The sequence below is a fragment of the Pyxicephalus adspersus genome, chromosome 1 (assembly GCF_032062135.1).
Source record: "Pyxicephalus adspersus chromosome 1, UCB_Pads_2.0, whole genome shotgun sequence".
NCBI classification, from domain to species: domain Eukaryota; kingdom Metazoa; phylum Chordata; class Amphibia; order Anura; family Pyxicephalidae; genus Pyxicephalus; species Pyxicephalus adspersus.
In genome coordinates this window covers 158831312-158852146 of record NC_092858.1, presented here as the reverse complement: position 1 = coordinate 158852146, position 20835 = coordinate 158831312, and the positions used below count along the sequence as shown (strand labels likewise).

General features: G+C 36.9%; 1 long non-coding RNA gene across 2 annotated transcripts in view; it reads right to left on the bottom strand.

The window, feature by feature from the left end:
• The window catches only part of LOC140344892 (uncharacterized), a 266326-nt gene that overhangs the window by 187714 nt on the left and 57777 nt on the right, over positions 1 to 20835 (bottom strand). The window contains exon 3 of one of the 2 annotated variants that reach the window (XR_011923700.1): positions 19982 to 20217. This is a non-coding gene — a long non-coding RNA (uncharacterized lncRNA). Of the gene's footprint in view, positions 1 to 19981; positions 20672 to 20835 lie in introns of those variants that run through there. The other variant, XR_011923695.1, reaches the window with a different exon arrangement.

Sequence of the window (20835 nt, the reverse complement as noted above, 5' to 3'; positions counted from 1 at the left end):
AGGGGGATTCTGAATTCTCAAATGAAGTAAAGAAAGAATTATTTAGCCTACACTCTATCCATCAACAGCTGTTTTAGGCATGGGCCTACTATAGGGGCTTACTCTGCAGTGACCCTGTGTCAGTAAGGCTGTGATGGACGTGTTTCTGGAAAACCAAAGACTTCAAGCATGTTGTAGATAGAGGCTGATGGCAGACAAGAACCAGTCGGCTTAACAACCATCGTTATTTTCCACTCTCTTTGTTTTTCACACTCAATGTGATTTTTGTATTGAATGTAACGTCTCATCTGTCTTGTCACTTTTACTGTAATTCCTTAATTCTATTCCCAAGAAACTTTTTTAAGCACTCTCAGAATCAGTGTCCAGAAGTACTAAAAAAAACATCCAAGTTTACAGTGTGGCAATTCCCTAAGTGATCTGAAGCAGAAAGTAATCAAGTGAAAACTTTTATTTATTTTATGCTGTCATATCATTATGGTAACCATATGTTTCGTGTGTTCGCTTTCAATATTTTGCTAACCTCTGCCATAATAAAATGGTTAGGATCACCAGCTAAAATGTCAAGCACAGCTGTAAATATTCTTTGAAACAGTGTTACAGTACGCTCATTATAAAAAAAAAAGGGGAAAGAGGAAATATTTTAGAAACAGAGAGAAATGTAAAAATGTTTAGTGTGCATTAGCAATAGGCAAAATCACATAATCAGAAAGCAATATCATATTGTCCTGAAATGGAAAGGTGACAATCTCCCTTTAACTTTGATTCCCTTCTCTGTAACCTTCTTTGTGTATAATCTGATCTCCCTTCTGTTCTGTTGTCCAGTGTGAGCACCTATACAGGCAATGGAGGCAGAAGAATCTAAGTAATAAATCAAAGGAAATCAGGTCCTAGTAACCCTAAATTAGATAGAAGCACACTATAACCTTTCTAATTCATTTCACAGGAGTTATATCACAGATGTAAAGTTTACTTTGGCTCAATAATAAATAATGAGAGAGCAGGATGATGCAGAGTTTGTAGTTATCATACATTATGATTACATATAATGGGCCAGAATCATTATCATAGCACAGATCTGTTGTTTTGTCATCTGTTAAATGCAATACTTAGCCCAATTATTTAGGAAATTTGTAGATTCTTCCACTACACGTTCTCTATGTGAAAATGTTGCTGTTAACCTAAAGTACAAAGTTTACCTGGCTTTTATTTTCACCTTTAGTTTACAATATAAATTCCCAGATCACCATGGATTCCCGGAGCACCATGGATTTACATACAGGGGGTTGCTTCTAGCCTTTAACCATGCATAAAGCACTGTATACACTTTAGAATATTGTGGCTGGATCAGACTTTTTCTGATCCTTTCCAGGAACACTAGAGCAAACGAGCACTGTATATACAGCATTGTTATTTCTATAGATAGGGAAAGTATTTTCTCCTACATAGAAAAGGACAGTGATCATTCCCATTCACTTGTTCAATGATCCAATGGGATAGATTAAAAAATTACATTGTGGGACCATCGAACACCTACCTGCTAGATTTTTGCTTAAAACGATCATGATCGCTTGTCTCAGGCAATAATATTATAGCATGTGTGTGTAGTTTAAGGGCCCATTCACAAGTCAGATGATTCTCACCCAAGACGAACATAGTGACATGTATATATAAAAAAGTCCCACATATTCATATAATAAATCTACAAGGAACACACACTGCTGATATTTGCAATTAGCAGATCACATTCATATATACTTAATGAAAATAATATTATTATAAAAATCTAAATATTCTTGGAGTCCTGAGTGATTATGGTCAGATTAAATACTTGCTGCCCTTTAGTTCAACTCTGACATAAAGGGTTCATAAGGAGGGAAAGAAGCCAATTCATCTTCCATCAGGCAGATAGTTTAACAAAGCCCTTAATAGTCATGTTTTAGCTGGACTTTAGTGTCAGGCATATCTGGTCATGAACTGCTCAACAATCAATACTAAAGGAAGACCAGACAGCAGAGGCAGCGTTTAGGGTGAGAAATAGTTGCCATTTGTCAGTGATTTACAGAAACAGCCATTAGGGTTTCTGAACATTTGTACTTGGAGATATAATTGAGTTCACATTTTGACCAAATGAATTGCTACAATTTCTCATTGCTTTAAAAAAAACAATAAAAGCAGGGTTCTTGCACTGGAAGACACTGTTTACTTATGCAGGGAAACCATCGGGGGGGACAAGGGATACTTTTGCAATGGGCCCTGAACAAAACAGCTTAACTTTTGCAATGCTGGAACCTTTAGACATGGGAAAGGGGGACCAAAAAAGTTGACCTAGGATAGGGCCCAGAAATTTCTGATGGCGGCCCTGTTCAGAAACCCCAATAACTGTCTAGTGGGTGGTGAGTCCAAACTTCATTGTTTTCGATAGTTAATGTCCAGAGCAGAAACTTCATATCTGAAATACTTAAGGATAAGTCAGATACCTGGTGCCTCATTGTACTTATTGATTCCTCCTGCCACACTCTACATAACTTATGGTCACAGTAGTTTGTAGGTTGTTTCAGACGCAGAGAGGTAACCACAGTATGTAACAAAGTGTGTAGGTGTTTGATAGATCTGGAAGGGACTGAAGAAGATAGAGTATTATGGGGGAACCTGGGTTATCCAGCAAACCTGCAAAGGATTTCTCAAAAATCATTTTGTTATTCATTACTGAACCAGATCCATTGAAAGTTTGCTGGATCACCCTGGTTCGGCCATGATAGTCTATCTTCTCCATTGGAATAGGAGAGCTTTAAAAATCAGGCCCATTGTGGTTATCCTGTGGGATCCCTTCCTCTGAGAAATCTCCCTCACTTTCTCATTCACAGATTTAATACTTACCAAGATCCTATGACCAAGGTCCTTCCATTTGTTAACACCCAGTGATTCCCTAGCTGCACCTGTGCATTAAAATTATATGGATTATGGTGCTGGTTAACATGTCCTGTAGGATTTACCTCACTAAGGGTAGGTAAAGATAGGGGGTAATTTAACTTCCCCCACCCTATCAGTACATATTTATTTCCACCATGGGACAGTGGAGTAGTAAATGGAAGAAACATATCTGAAGCTAGAGAGCATGAAAGGTACGTGAACCTGTTGGTTTGCTTTGGACTGGCACATCAACAAATTAACTATAAAGCTGGAATCCAGGCTTACTTTTAGTCTTGCACAGTTATACAGCATACATTAAAACTTGACACAAGTCAAAAAGAGCCAACTTTATTCCCGGGATGCTGGATATCCAGCATTATCTAACGCTTCCCTCCCAAGGCTTACCATCAATGTTTCACCCTCTTTACCATGGAGGCCCGGCCTTTCAAGTGGGTGTTACTGGCTGGAAGTAAATGAATCCAGCCTAGAAATGCTTACTACTACTGACATCTAACCATCAAGGCATTCTTATATTTGCATAACTTTTCCTAAGAGCTAAACCACTGATTCCAGCAGGGCTGATGGCTATTGAGAGGACTCAGAGTGTTGTGATTTTATGAAGAAAATATGTACGGCACCCTGTTTGACGCCTTTCACCAAACATTATCTGCCTAACATGAAAAGTGAAGCTCAGAGACCTAGTGATGATATTCCTGGGTCTAAAATAAAGCATGGCATGCAAACAGTAATGTTTAACTTAAAATTGTAAATAGAATGTTGATGAGAGGGAAAGGAGATACCAAGGAAAGCAACACAAAGATTATTCTTTGGTTTTAAAGAGGAAAAAGTCAATCAGTAGGGTATCAAGTCAGAAAGACTCCAATTGTTCCAAGGAATTACGCTCTTGTATTTTAAGTGCTTCCAGCCAATGTTACTCACAAGCAGAGAATGAATATAGATCCATGTGCAGTAATGTTTATTTTTATACCATATGTGCTACTGATGATCTAGAAGCATATGAAAATAGTAAGTTAAGGAACTATATAATAATAATAAGTTCTGCTTAGGCTAGGAGTGTATCTCAGACCACAGCACTGGTCATGAGGGATGCATGTTAAACCTGGGCTGCCAGCCAAGTGTAAATTTTTTATGGTTTTAAAATATGTAAAAGCAGAACGATAGGAAAAACTTTAAATACACAGACTAGATACATAAAAGGTACCTGTTTTACCTATCAAAAGATTTGTTTGAGCGTTTGGACCTTAATCTGGTCATTTGGACCTGAGGTTCACACAGCTCTGCCACACAAGACATTATTGTCGGGGGGGGGCAAGAAGACTTGATTTTTCTCAGCTGAAATTAGGTAACAATTGCAGGTTTTGTCCTTCTCCCAGCAGAACACGGAAAAAAGAAGTAGCGGGCTGATGTTCTTTACTACTGTTAACATATGTATCGTGTTTGTTAGTTTGTTCCACTTAAAAGAAAAAGTCCCAATGGATAATCAAAGTGGAGTGGACTCCTATTTGCCCAGCCTGTGATTACATATTGTGTATCTGTGGGAGGAAGAGAAGAAGAGGAGGGCGGGAAAGCCAGGCTTTTGAAGGGCAACCAGAGTTAAATTTAAAAACACAAAATGTTATTGTTCCAACAACATATTTTAAAAGATTAAGAGCTGTGTCTCTATATATGAATCCTAGGCTAAAATATAACCACTAGTGTTGCAAAAAAAAATAGCAATATCGTTTAGTATCATACTAGGTTAGCGATGGTGGTAAGGTGTCCCAGCGGATGTCTTTCGCCCGTACCGGGCTTCCTCAGGGGTAAGGGGTCCCAATTTGAAAATTTGCTAATGAACACTAACGTGCCTGTGCAGTAGTTATGTCATAATGGCACAGTCAATCAAGATGGCTGTGCCCTGCAATTGAACAATCATAGGAAAGTAATCACATGGTTAGTCCTTCTTTGAAAAAAAAAAATCATTAAAAACTGCATTCACAAATACAGAGCTGCATTAGTTTATGCCTTTTGCATTTGTCTGCAGTTAAAATGTATAAATGATTTATTGAGTGCCCTGTACGTAGAAGGGGATTGCAACCCAACAAAACAAAAAATGTATACCTAATGCTGTCTGTATCAAACAAACTAGCACAACATACACCAGGGAGCTTTCCTCATATATTCTGAATGTCCATAAATGAATATTCTTATGAAAACACAACCAAACTCAAGAGGAAAGGCAGACAACAATAAATTATATGGAGCATGGAAAATACGTAGCAACAGTAGACCATGTGTTTTGAAATACAGTTCTACCACCTGTTTAGTTTTGTAGACCATTTTATAGAGCCAGAAAAAGTTCATCAGATTTCACACATAAACTAAAACAGTCAGGGGTCAGGCCTGGACGAAGTAATGGGGAAGCCCAGTGACTTTAATGTATTTCGATACAGCTCATTTGTGAACTGAGTTTTAAGCTAAGAAATGAAGACACACTTGTTACCGTACCCTGGTCACTCCGCAAGGACAGCTGCTGCTCTTAGGACAGTTATATTGGGGTAATTCTAACAATCAGGAAAACTTATCATTTTTCCATACTTACCAGGAAGTCTGTTCAATTAGGATCACTTCTATGAAGACAATGGAACAAACCCTAAATCACAAGTGAGCCTTTTGTGTATACTTTCAGCACATCCTAAAAAGTTGTACTGGTTCCAATCAACAATATGGATTCTAAACATCTGAATCTGAACCCAAGTTTGCCTTGCCAAGTGCTTGGTTAGCAAGGTCAGTGCCACCTTCAACGGGGGACAAAGGGTACTTCTGTACCGGGCCTGAACAAATAGCCTAACCTTTGCAATAGTGGAACTTTTTCGATACAGGCAAGAAGGGGGCCCAGAAAGTTAACCTAGTGTAGGGCCCAGAAATTTCTAATGGCAGTCCTAAGCAAGGCAAACCTTTGTTGGATATTTGAATATACGGACAGCTAGTGATATGACAATGGACTTTGGAAAGTGCTGTGTAATATATTGGTGCTATATAAATACTGGCTAATAAAAATAATAATATTCATAGTGGACATTCAGAACATGTAAATGGTGGCTATAACCCACTGCCAAGATAAATAGTAGTCAGCTTTTCTACTGAATGAAGGTTTGTAAGGGACAGGACTGACCCAATGACCAGTGACCAATGGGAACGTTGACCACTGCCAAGATAAATAGTGGTCAGCTTTTCCATTGAATGGTGGTTTGTAAGTGACAGGACTAACCCAATGACCAGTGACCAACCTTGAGGATGGACTCACAGATAATATTGAATCTAAAGTCAATAAAAGTCAAGTTTAGATATTTATATTGCTTGCATCAAAAACAAAATGATATCCAAGTTGCAATAAATTCTTTCATTTATATCTGCCCTTAATTTTTCTTAAGATTTTAATCATTCATATACACAGACCTGTGTTGTAGCTATTTAGCAAAGATATTGTGTTAAAATATAAACATCATTAGGAGATCTGTAAACATATAAAGAATATAGGCAAAAAGTGGAATAAATGCACTCAATATGTAAAAAAGGTCAAAAACTGCAATCAGTAAAAATTTTGAAAATGACAGCTTGGAATGAGTACCTCCAGAAAACACATTATTTAGTGTCCCCTAAAAAGGCCAAAGCCAAGTAAAATGTTTATGCTCAACAAACTGGAAATCTTTACACACCACTGTCAGAATTTTAAAGACCCATAATCCCACATCTCCTGTCAGCCTGGTATATCTCAGCCTGTCACCAGGTCGACATATCGCAAATTAAGGCTTGGATCCACCAAGGTCCATTAAATCAGGAAAAAACAGCAAGATGTTACATAAAACAGGAACAGTCTTTTATATGCCCCCAGGCTAAGACTTTGTTCACTTTCATAATTGTAAGAAAATCAATGTCTATAACAAAACCCATACGTAGCAAAGTAATACTGTATTGTGTAACAGCAGAAAATTCAGCTTTATCCCATAATCTCTCCGCAGCCTCACTTTCCATATAATTCAGTTAATGACACACAAGAAACGCTGTTTTGCATATTATTTAATAAAGGAAATGGAAGGTTTCATTTACGTGGGAACTCTATTTGTATATGGTGGTTTTTCTTCTGGATGGTAGCCACTTGGTAAAATTACTAGTAAAATTTCACTTAATACATAGGCGGCTTTATAAGGACTTTCTTTAGACATAATGGAAATATGCCTGTTAAAAAGAACTTTGACTTGCTGTAGTACACTTATAAGAAATAATAATGCAATAAATTGCAACATTTTTGAACATTATTATAAGATCTATAAAATAATGACACTTTTACTATGCAGCCATTAATGCTTCTAAGATTAGCAAAAAATTGCCCGATATTGAAATAGCAAAGATGTGTCCATAAAGAAAGTAGAACATACTGTATATTACAGAAGTTGGAATATACATATCTAACCCTAACAGTGCCTAGGTAAGGGTAAAGTAAGGGTGATGTTCTGGAAGGATCTCTGGAATGGTATTATATATATACAGGTAGTCCCCGGGCTACATACGAGATAGGGACTGTAGATTTGTTCTTAAGTTGAATTTGTATGTACTGTAGGTCGGAACAGGTGTAATATTTTAATGAATGCAATTAGGTCAGATGTTTGTCTCAACATATTATTAGGCAGCGTCGTGTCAGTTACTGTATACTGTTACTTCTGGGGCAAACTTTGCTTTGATATGCAAAAAGAAACAACTGCAGTTTGACTTGGTCATTAAAGAATTAAAAGGGGCTGCAGAAGGAGCTCAGCCCTTAAGATCACTCACAACCTCGGCTGTTTAGCAAAAGATTTCTTCTGCAAGTCATGCAAACCGCCATCCCCCCCCCCCCCCCCCCCGTTGTGCACACAGCGAGCGGGGAAGCCCCGTTCATATCTAGGAGGCGTCTGTATATATTATATATAGTTCTATAGTATAATACAAACAGTATAGTACTACTGTCCGCCAGGAATCCTACCAGAAGAGATGAGATGTCAAATCTTGTAATGTGAAAGACGAGGGTTAGCTAAGCATTTGTTATATATTTTTCTTTACAATTTTGCCTTGTTATAAGAGAATTGTTATGGGAGGATGGGACCCCGATCTAATATTAACACCTAATATTTTACTGCAAGGTCCACGGTATATATAAAAAAAATGATCTGCTAAACCCACTGGTTCTTTCATGGGTACTTTTCCCTTTATACTAGTATTTAAAGTGCAATTAAAGTGTTCTAAATCTTTTCTGGACCTCCTCCAGTACACTCGGTATATATTTTACATGCATACACATTGTTCCTCCTAGTTCTTCACTACACAGAGCTGCAAAGTCTTGTGCAAAGGGTTTAAGGTTGGTACCTTCATGTGCATGATGCTGCCTCTACTCACATCAATGGGAAGTTTGGGAATAGGAATGAGATTTCTCTGAAGAGTACAGCAATGACTTCCCAAGAAATCAAGCTTGAAAGTTCATCCTACAGTCCACTGGCTAGGGTTAGACTTCAGCCAGAAGAATTAGCTTTGTGTATTGGGGTTGTACAGTTAGGAGCTGGTACCAGGCAGATTAGGTGATCTCTACTGACTTGGTGCTAGAAAACATCCACTTCACTGGTGCATGAAAGGTTTATTGTTTCCTTTGCTGAAGCTGCACATTGCCCATGCCAGGACAATAGGGGCAGGGCAACTGTAATGGTGAGGTTTATGGGTAGAGTTTAACTGTGTCGGAAATGTGGTTGCATTGATCAGCAAATATCTAGGGAGAACATGAAAATCTTCCAAGTTTCTGACTATTTTCTCTGGTATAAACTATGATTATGTAATAATGATAATTACCTACACATATTATAAGAGCAAGAAAAAAGTTAGAAGCAATGAAAATGTTTTAAATACTTTCTGCACCTTTTTTGTCCTGAAGCAAACTTCCCCAACCCTTTGTTGTTCTGCTGTCATGGCTACTGGACCTTACAGAAAATCTCCCCAACAGGATCTAAGAATAAAATAAATAGAATAAAAAATGTCCTTAGATAAAAGAATAATAAATCAATTTCTTCAAAAATCAATTTTTATCTTGATTTTATATATAACTGATTGCATAAACCATCTTGGTTTTGTTTAATCTATTCTTTGCTTCCCACCGAACTTGATTACAATTGGTCCAGACGTTCGGGCAAGTTCTAACGGCGGCTGCAGCTCTCTGAATCTCAGGATTCCAGGAAACTGTGAACAATAAAGTTAATTAGAACAGAGTGGGCCCTTTGATTTGGTGCAGGTTTGTCTCCACCCTCCACATTATGACATCACGGCCATAGCCCACTTATTGTTCTGGCAGCCGATGCTGAAGAGGAGGAGGTTCTGGGCAGCAGATAAAGGTCAGGCTGGTGACAGTGCAGTGTTGTGTGGGGTAGACTGTGAACAGATGTGTACATTCCAGTCTGGAACTGAAACAACTCCTACAGCAAACTGAAAATTGCAAGCCCCTTCTTTTAACGTATCCCTCTTTCTCCCCAGTCAGTGGCAGCACTCTAACCGCTTCACCCAATTCAATAAACCGTTTGTACCAACAAGAGCAGTAGTTGATTTCTAATAGATAAGTTGTCCAAGTTTTGAGCAAAATCTCTCAAAATGCAATATTTTTATACAGAAGTGTTTAAATTATCAAAAATTAACGAAAACAATTTTAATTTTGGGCAGGATATTGATTGAAAAATTTATAAGACAAAGCTTTTTTTCAACTGGTCAATCCTCACACTGTTTATTTATTATTCAATTCTTCAGTTAGATATAATGATAACATGGATTTTAATTTAGATCAATTATCAAACAAGTAGATGGGACATTGAATACCTGTAGGTAATCACAAGGATCAAGTAAATCCATTGCAATTGCCTCTATACCATTGATCCAGAGGGAAAATAAGAACATGAGAGTAATGGACACTGGGAGTATCTGATCATCAGAGGTATGCAGAGCAGAATCCCTGCTTGCTATACCTAACATATATATGGAAGAGTCGTTCAACCCATCAAGCACAGTGAAAACCAAACATCTAGCTGGTATCATATAAATGGACTGTCGGCATTATCTGCTATATGTACTCTTCAGTAATGATATCTTGTATTGTGTATATGAAATCTGCAATGAAAAAAACATAATACATAGGGAGGCACATCTTATTATATAAACCAGCCCCCTCTCCCACCCATTGCTATAACGTGTACAGCAATGCTTCACCCTTCACAGAGAATGGACAGCAAAGGACTCTTACAGGACAGATGCACTATATAAACAGCACACTGTCTGCAAAATACACAATGATAAATATTTAATGCTCTTTTGTGCCCTATGGCTTTTCTTTTTGCTTCTGACACACTTCTCCTATTCCTGGGAGCTAGTGCTGAGCACGGCAATTTTGTTATCACACCTACCGCTGCTATTTACAGCACCTGCTTACTCTGCAATATTTACATAAAGCAATAGCTCCACAGGCACTGAAATAACAAGAATATGACAGGTTGAACTATGACACACATTACAGGGACTGAGCTTTAACACAAATGGGCTTATCCTCTAATGCCATGTAAAGAACAATGGTGATGTCCTAAGAGCAATTAACCATAGCACCCAATCATATTTCAATATGCTGACTCCACTACAATGTTGCCATGAGTAATGCTCATTGTACATTGCCACTGTTGCATTTCTGTGTATTTTTGCAGACTGGGCATATCTGCCAACTAGCCTACTTGCTAAAAGAATTGGATTTCCCCAACAATTGGCCTTGGATTGTGTTAATGTCTTATGATTATGATAGGGATATTAGATTGTGAGCCCCCCTAAGGGACAGTTAGCAACATATGTATAGACTTTGTGAAGCACTGAATATTATGTCACAGCTGTAAAAAGTTATTATTAAGTTAATAGTTGCAAAGAGTTTTTGATGTGTACACAAGGGGTCATTTTTACATTGGTGGATCTCTACAGTAACCGAAAAGATCACAAAGAGTCGCCCAATATTTCAGGGAGGTCTTCTTGGGGCTTGACGGAATGTCCAGGGTTTTAGGTGTTAGAACTTTGTTAGAGGTCCAGTACTCAGTATCATAGTTATGCTGGTACTGGCTATCAGGAGGAATGATCTACCCCCAACAATCAAAGCATAATGTTGACAGAGTGTCACATCTGTGGTCAGGTAAGTAAGCCATTGACACCAATGCATAAATGGAGCTTAGTTTTTATTCCCCTGAAAATGCAGAGTTAGGGTTTATATTGCTCATGCTGACCCAAATTATTGGCATTTATTTGAATCACAACATTTCTTGTACTGCTACTTGATCGTCCTGGAAAATATCTAACATAATACCACTGATAATGGTATCTCCGGAGTGGTCAATAGAATTGGACTTAAGATATCCAAAATTGTTTCTGAATATTATCCCTTTTTTTCAAACTCCCAAAATCTGACCATACATTTGTTGGGCCCAGAAAATATCTCCCTTTTCTAAATCACCCCTATTCTGGCCAATGTTAGAGCCAGTGTAATATTATTTTTAAAGTATCGACAATTTCAAAGAATTCAAATTAGAAAAAAGAAAAGGAAAAATTGAAAATGCATTTTGAGTGGCCTTGCAATGGTTATGTGGCCAGTTGACTGCTCAATTGCTTGCTCAAGTACTTGCTATACTACAATCAATTCTTGGTGGCTTCAAAATGTTTGATATAGACTAGTAAATTGTCACTTGTGTGGTTAGTTTTACACTTCTTACCCCTTACATTTGTTTAAAAAAATGCAATAAGTGATAAGAAACCTGATCGTTAACCCACTGTGGTCAATCAGAAAATACAAGGTGCAGACCCCCAAAATAAGAATTTCTCATACCTTACCTAATGTTTCTTCTGGACAGATTTTTCAAACAAAGGACTCAGAGCTGTTAACTGAATTTCTCGCTATTAAAATTGCATTCTGTACTTCTTGTAGACACAAGCCTTGGCATTTCTGTGAACTTCCTGGAAATGCTTTCTAATAATGTCTCGCCTGTCAAAGGCTGCTATATAAATCTCTCAGCGGGAATGTATTGTTTAAAGGAAACATATTAAACACACAGATTAACAAAATGTATGACAATTTCTAATGTTTATTAACAGGGATCACAGACACATATTCAAGGTGCTGTAAAAAAAAGGTGTTTCTGCTTAGGTGAGTTTAAATTAATGGGCTTTGGTTCGAAATTTTAATATAGTTTTTGAAAAGGACAGGGAAGCTTCTGTATGAATGCCTACTCCCCAACTTAGTCCCATAAATCATTTTTTTTGGTAAGGGTAAACAACTTAACATGGACTATACTAGGTATAGTCCATGTTAAGGACTATACTAGGTAACAACACTGAGAGCCCTGATGTCCAACTTGCTGCCTTGCACTTTTTGTGTAAGACATAGTGCCTTTGCTTGGGATAATAAAGGTTTTATTTACTTAGTTCAATGACTGAGTGTTTTATTTTTGTTTACATTATGTTCTTTTTTTCTCCATTTCTTTTCTTTCTGTTCCATTTTTTGATAAATAGGAGGTCCCTTCTAACGTTTGCATTTTCTCCTGGCTAGCCTCCGTACTATTGCTGGTTACATTTGCTTGTGCCAGGCGATCTGAAGAATGGACTTTGCTAAAGTCAACCCTATGCCCAGGTTGTGGAGGTCCCTCTAACAAGAATCACGGTTTTTATGCAAAAGTTTTCTGGACATGCATAGGAGGAGTATAGCAATGTGCAGAGGGTAGTAGAAAATCCTAAACTAGAACTACAGTACAGGCAAAATCAAAAAGAACAGATATGATGATGCAGATGTTTTATATAGCAGCTGTTTGTCTGCACAGATTCCTAAAAATGGAAATAAATAAAAGACAACTTATGGGACCAAAAAACATTGAAAATGTGACTAACGTAGGCTCACATTAACATGAAAAGAAGACTAGCAGTCTTCTTTGAGTGGCTTTTTTATAAGAATTGTATTATAGTATTGCAACATGAGGTAATACATTTACCTCATGTTGCAATACTATAATACAATTCTTATAGTTAGGGTAGTCAAACTAGACAGAAAAGATGCTAATTCATTATAAAATAATGAAAGTTTGATCACATCAATAAATTAAAGTCTGGTAGCTCTACTTGTTTCGTCTAATGGCTTCTTCAGGGGGTATAGATGTATGGTAATTGGTTATTGATAATGCGCTGTGGGTAGGAAGAGATGATAGAATGTAGATAGCCTCAAATTTGTTACTCATGGGTAAGCGGAGGTAGTCTTTATATTAATTGTGTGGATATATAAGGTTCGTCCCAATGTTCCACCCAGGTAAGGATAGCACTTATTCATTTATTTTCTCCAAGACAAGTAGTAGAAGTTGAATCCTCAGATGTAAAGTTATTGGAATAAAGGGATTCTTTCCTTTGTAGGTGTAATCCTATTTCCTTTGGGGGTAAAATCTGTTTGTGTGCTGTGCAGAGTTAGAAGAGAGCTGACGGCTGTGCACGATGTGATCTCACCTAGAATCACCGAGGATCAGAGCGTCCTTTTGGTCTGTGTGCGCATGCATATGAGCATACGAAACACGTCGGGCTACCAGACATTAATTTTATTGATGTATTCAAACTTTCATTATTCTACAATGAATTAGTATCTCTTCTGTCTAGTTTGACCACCCTAACCCCATGATGTTGTATACCTTGTGAATATTTTATGTTGCAATACTATGTTACAATTTTCATTTAAAAAAAGCCACTCAAAACCCTTGGTCTTCTTTTTATAACTTCATATTTGCCTAATTAATATTAAGGGGGTGGCTAAAAACAAAGCTTACAATAAGAGGAGCCTAACCACATTCAATAACTAACGTGGGCTCCGTTATCCATTTCTTCCAATCTTTTCCTATTACTAGGCTATGGTGGTGAACCTACACAAAAACAGACAAAAAATATTTACCAGATTTGAGAACTTTACAAATCATGGTTGTTTCACTACAAACCAATAGTTTCAGTGAACCTGAACATCATTTCTAAAAGGGACCATAAGAAAGGCTCATATGTGGGCATTTGTCAAATATAGTTTTAAGCTGCCTATATCTTGATCTACAAATCATTCTAAAACTAGGTTTTCACTGAAAGTTACCTCCACTTTTTACATTTTTTATTATATGACCAATTAAATTGCCCAGGTTTTGTAAAAAGTTCAATTAATCTCATTGTTATATCTAAATCTATGTTGGAGAAGTTTATTTGGAAAATAAGTTTTAGCTTGGTTAGAATGTTTCTATACAAAAGTTTCTAAAATCTAAGAGAAGAAAGTTTTTTTCAGGACAAGGATACAAGATAATTTACAAATAGAGCTCTTTATCTGGTTCAATGGTTAAAAAATACAAACTTCAACTGACTTCAGAGTGATTGCTTTGAAAGAAAATTTTCCATGAAAAACTATCATTTCCCTTCTTTCTTCTACCTATGCTGCACAGCTGAGAATGTTTATCTTGGCCTCTACGAGCCCCGTGCCTGCTTTCCAGTATTTTTACACTGTGTCCTGTGTAGTTGGGATTAAGTTTGATGTTCAGCAGATGTTGACCATTATCTCTCCTACCCTCCTTTTTCTCCAGCATGAGGTAGTTTGTTGGCTTTAAAGTTTGGTAGGAGCCTAATGGACTCAGCAAACCTTTTAACATGAGATTATAAATGTTGCTTGACTTTTATAAAAACAAGTTATTAATTTCTATATTCGTGCTGCTATGACCCTGCAAAGATCATTTTTGCATATATTTATGTAGTCATGAATTTATGTATTTATTAGAGAGACTCGAGTGTTGTCCTAATGTTGTTTCACTTTATAACTAAGTTAGAATCCCTTGGTCCTTCTCTTTTATTTGCTGTTACATTAGGACACCTTTCAGACTTGTGGTAAGCCGCAGTGTTGTACCGCATGCTCAACTGTGCTCCCAACTGCACCCATTCAGCTGTATGGGAGTCATTAGGAACCACTTTGTGCAAGCGTTTGCGTTGTGGTGGGGTTGTGGCACAGTTCCTGGAAGTGATATGATGCTTCTGGACATGTGGTTGCTTTTCAGCCTCTGTACAAAGAATTACACTGTAACCACACTCAACTGCATGACACAGCATTCATCAAACACTGTGGTTGACACTAAAAACCATATAATAGTTGAATAGGGGCATCTGGGAACAGCTAAATGTGTGATTTTCAACCACAAGTCCAAAAGGGGCCTCATGCAAATATCAAACCATACTAAGTAATGATAAAGCATTCTATAAGATAGTTAGGCATTTGAACACATTTACAGGGATCATATCAATTTCTGTATGTGCATCAGCGCCCCCTACTTCTCTCCCAGTAGTACCTAAGCAGCTCAGTGCACCCTACTTCCCTCTTAGTAGTAACCACGTACCTCAGTGCCCCCTCTTTCTCCTCCCAGTAGTAACTTAGGACATCAGTGCCCCCTACTTTCCTTCCCAGTAGTACCCAAGCAGCTCAGCGCCCCTACTTCCCCCCCAGTAGTACCTAAGCAGCTCAGTGCACCCTACTTCCACTCCCGGTAGAAACCAGGTACATCACTGCTCCTTATTTCCCCTCCCAGTAGTAACCACATACCTCAGTGCCCCCTACTTCAGTTCCCAGTAGTAACTAATTACCTCTGCCCTCCCTATTTCCTATGCATGTAGTAAATAAGCAGCTCAGCGTTCTCTCGACTCGCCCCCCCCCCCCCAGTAACACAGCAATTCTGTGCCCCTTACTTGCCCTCCCAGTAGTATTTTGGCTACTCAGCATTTCCTGTGTCGCCTATGAGTACTTACTCAGGAGCTCAGCTCCTCCCCGTAGTAATTCAGCAGATCACGCCCTCTAGTTTAATTTCAATAGTAACTCAGCAGCTTAGCGCCCCCTACTTTTCATTTCTAGTAGTAACACACCAGCTCAGAGTATACTACAAGCAGATAAACAAATACTACAAATATAAAGGTACAAGGTGCAGTCCTTCTACTTGCCCCTGTCAGGTAGTTAGGTGGAAACTGCAAAAAGTGCACTACTACTACAACTAAGCACTCTCAGCCTTTATTATGCATGTAAGAGACTGAAACTGTGCCTGCACTGTGCATTTGAGAAGACGTAAAATTACATATTTGGAAAACGAATGTTGAAGCTTGTGGGACTTGTGGGAAGAAAATGTAAAAATTAGCAGCGCCCCAGGGGATCTGGTAAAGTTAATAACTATTTGCAAATTTAAAAAAAAAATCAACTTTTTGCCTTGTGGCGTTGAACAAATATGGCTACAGCGAGACTTGTACTGTAACTTTAAAGACATAAAACCCAGCCTGTGAATGCCTGACAGCTTGACAAACTGCCGGCGTGAGTCAGACGGTATCACAGGCCTTTCTGGTTTCCTAGAAAGCAAAGAGCTATGTAAAGGAGACTTGAAACATCTGCAGTGGAGTAGATTATGTGCACAACAATAAGCAGGCTACATGAAACCCTTCTCTATGTTTTATACTAGAAATGTGCTCACTGCGTAAACACAACGGAGTTGCTAACCCGAAGCAGATGTTATGGAAACAATACTATACATATACTATTTTTTTAGGATTACACATATATGAAATGACATACATTCCTGCATAAGACAGCAATAAGATGTACTAACATTGCTCAAGCTGATAACGCATGGTGATAGGGTTTACCCTTTTAGGGGGAATAAAAAAATTTGCAAGTTTGGTTTTGGAAAGTATATCTTAGCCTACAATACTACACATTATTTGGGTAGGTTTGTATCTGTTAGATTCATCTGCTTACAGTTAGTATTCAGTATACTAAAATTAAGGCGATTCTTCCATAAGTGACGCAAGACCATAATGTTGGCAACATTTCAGATATCATTCCACTCTACTATTTTACCCCAGGGCATAACATACCAAAGTAAAGAAATGCAGAGGGGTTCTTTAATTTCCACTCACACGTGTTAAAGCGGTTTTAATTTAACACCCAATAAAAGCGCCTGGTGCAGCTACACTGTAGCATAGTGGACTGCCATTGCTAGATAATCATCAAAGGTAATCTATTGTTCTTTGCCCCTCTATGGAGTCAGGAGCTCTGGATTCTCCTCTATGGGAGAACATTGTGGATAGCTATTTCAAATGGCTTCACCCATTGTGAATTTGTAGACATTGATAGATGTGGAGTAAGCATTGTGTTATTAATTTGTGAACTGCTTTAAATTCTGTCTACTGTTTGACTTCTAACTTACAGGGAGAAATAAAAAAAAACATTGCATGCTATGGAGGAACCTACAATTTAGGTCAGTTTGCATTCATCAGACATTGGTTTCTACCATTATATTCTATAAATATGTGAATGATTACTAGCACATATTCCTGATAAACTAATGACCTGTTGAACAGAAAAAAAACTGTACAGCTTATCATCCAGCTAGAAAATGTCTGTTACCCACCAGAGGTCATTAGTACTAATAATTGAAACATTTCTTTATACTTTCTTCAAATCTATATATGTATATTATTATTATTACTATCATAAAGTATTGATATAGTGCCAGCTTTTTACTGTACATTAAATAGGGATCTATCATCTTTAAACAATATGTAGTAATGTGGTGAGGAAAAAATAACAAATTATACAAATACAGAAATGTAAGATTTAAAAAAGCTGATCAGGATACTGAAAATGAATGAATACTTTGGACACTGCCAATAACATTGCACCTTTTTACTGCTCACCCCCCCCCCCCCCTTAGAGAAAAGCTTCATTTTTTTTACAAATACAATACAGTATTATTCTAATTTTCAAAATAATATTGAAGAGCATAAAATATGTAAACTCAATTTACAACGCTAGTATAAAATGATAAGGATTCTTTTTTTTTCTTTAAATTTGCTGAGGTCCAATAAGATTTTTTAATTTTTTTTTCAGTCACATGATCTTTAACATTGTGCTTTGTGACTTGAGCCTCTCTTTGAAGATTAGTAGCGTTTAAAAAAGCAATATTTAAGGAAAATATAATATTGAACATACATGAAAAAATAATATTTTTAGTCTACAAATAGAGTCTAAAAAAAGGAGTTTAACACTTGCAACGTCTGTGATGGTGTGCTTCAGCTGATGTGATTGCTACCTACCAAGCAAGCGGATAAAACATGATTGTATATAATTGTTGACCATGATGCACCTATGGTTGAAGATATAAATCATTTCTTTTATTAAAATTACTTTTAGTTATTACAGTAAGGAAAAACGCCAATTATTAAATACTGATTAAAGATATAGGAATAGAATAGAAGAATAGATTTGATCTCACACTTTGTGAATCCAGCCCAGATTTTAGTTCTGAGATATTGTGCTGAAAGTGAAACTTTAAGCTAACCGCAAGGCTGTTTTAATCATCTGTAAAGCCTCTTATGTCACACTAAGCAGTGCTTTACTTACACAATAAAAAGGGTGAAGCATAAAGGTTTGCATTTACTTGGATTGTTGGACTCTCTTAACTAAACATAACCTCTATATGAAACCTTGTAATATGGTGTTTTCATTTTTATGATAGTAAAAATATATATTTTTTTAAATGCTTCAAAATTACGATAAAATAAAATATCATTCAAATAAGCATAAAAATATTTTTTTTTCACCACCATGCTTTTATACTACCTTTGTTTTAGCTGAGATTATTTATACAATGAAAGGTGGAGAAAAAAATATTAGAAAAAAATCTTTTTGCAATTAATTTTAGCAAAATATATAGACAAAATAGGGATAAAAGGACACTGATAAAAAATACTAAACGGCACAATAATGATTGTTTTTCATATATAAAAAACACAAGCATTGTTTTGCATAGAAAAGCCAACCACAATTTAATTAAAAAAAAAAATATTTATAAAAGTGTCACTCTTTCACATTTAATAAAAATCTTTAAGCGTTTTTCAGATTATTGGATTACTTCGTAGAAATATCTATGTATCCAAAATACATATATTTTATATTTCTTTTTATATATATATATATATATATTACATATATGTTATAATCCTCTAAACAGAAATTGATATACATACACACACACATATATATATATATATACTCAGTCTATATAGGTGTGAACTTTACAAGACTTGTACTGTTATATAGATCCTTATTTAATATATTTAGACCAAAATTATCTTTTTTGCTGTTAAAAATATTTTTTACATTTCTTTGTCTAATAACAAACAGGACTGTTTGAATTCCGTTACAATTTTTAGTTTATATTTTTATTGCACGACAAACTATTCAGGTTTTTTTTGTTGTAGCTGTGGCAGCTCTTCACAGCTTTTTTAAACTTTTAACATTAGGGTAGCAGTTTTTTATTTATTTTTTTAAGAAAAAAAGGATGTATTGTGCTTCCTATTGATAATGTGATGCTGGTGAAGGTACAGGCAGCCAAAACAATGTATTAAATATGTATCTTATCTTCAGACAGAACAAAGAAATGAGCATACATCAGCAGGATGAACCTCTGGTACATAAAAAGTCATAATGTACAAATAGAGTTCTTATTGTTATCAGACAGCCTACAGTGAAATGTTAAAAGATTGTTTTAGAAGGTTATTTAAGTTTCTAAAAAAATGGTGCTTCTGGGATCTCACTGGCAAGCAGATGGATCGTCCAGGCCCTGACCTCTAACTTTGCCAAGAATTCTCACACAAAGCCCTTTTTATACTGACCGCAAGCTAAATTTTTCAGATAAAGCAACAGAGAAGGAACTGATAAAGAGTTGGTAACATCAGATCCCATTAAGAATAAATTCATTTTCCCAGACTTAGTACTGAAGTCTCTTTGTAAAGACTAAAGGCATAATCAAATGAATCCTGACTATACGATAATCCTTATTTAATATAAACACTTAAAAACACAAAAATTCTAAATTGTCCATGGAATAGAAGGGATGGTGTATCCGTTACTGTATCCACAGCAAGAATGCAATCTCTGCCAACAAACTGAACTCACCATGTGATTGTAGACGTCTCCTGAAGTTCACTTGAGCATTTCTCCCTCCTGTTCCATTTCACATTTTGTTTGCAGTCGTCCTTTGCATTGTGCAGCTTTTCTCGCTTGCTAGAGGCCCCGGCTTGGAGAGCTGGCTAATTTCCCTGTCATTCAATCCCAGTCCTACTTTCGGAATTAGGCAGATGTGCACTTTTTGCAGGAGCTCCAACTCTGTACAACATGATCATTTTTCAAGGCTGGGATAAAGAAAAAAAAACAAATAATAGAGGGTTTGTATTCCTTTTTTTTCCAGTAAAGTCACAAAAAAGATGGAGAATTGAGGAGTAGAAGATTTGTGTTAGGAAGCTGAAGAAAGCAGAGGAGGAAAGAGCTGAAAGTGAGAGCAGAATCTCAACTCTATGAAACTTCCTCTTTCTTGCTAGGCTATGCTAACCTCCTTCACAAAACTTTGGAATGTAAAGGGAGGACTCTCAGAGAGGCCCCAGCTAGACAAGCCTTTCTTAATCAATTAGCTTGCAGGCATTACTTGTGACCTGAGGTCACACAGCAGAAGTGTGTGTAGGGTGTTCCTTAAAGTAATACAAAATCAGCATTTTCTCAGTGCATTTGATACAAAACACCCCCCAAGAGATGATCAGGCAGAGCAGGTATCACATCTCACATTGGTTAGGAGTGAAGCAATATGAACTGCACAGCTAGACAAAAACAATTCCAAGCCTGTTTATTGCAGTCTTCTTAGATGATAGTCTCTGGAGACTGAGGATCTTCTTACCTGCAGTATCTGTAATAATGTGCTATTAGGGTTGAGTACAGCTTCTACTTAGAAGACAATCTGTTCCGGGCTTGGTTTTATT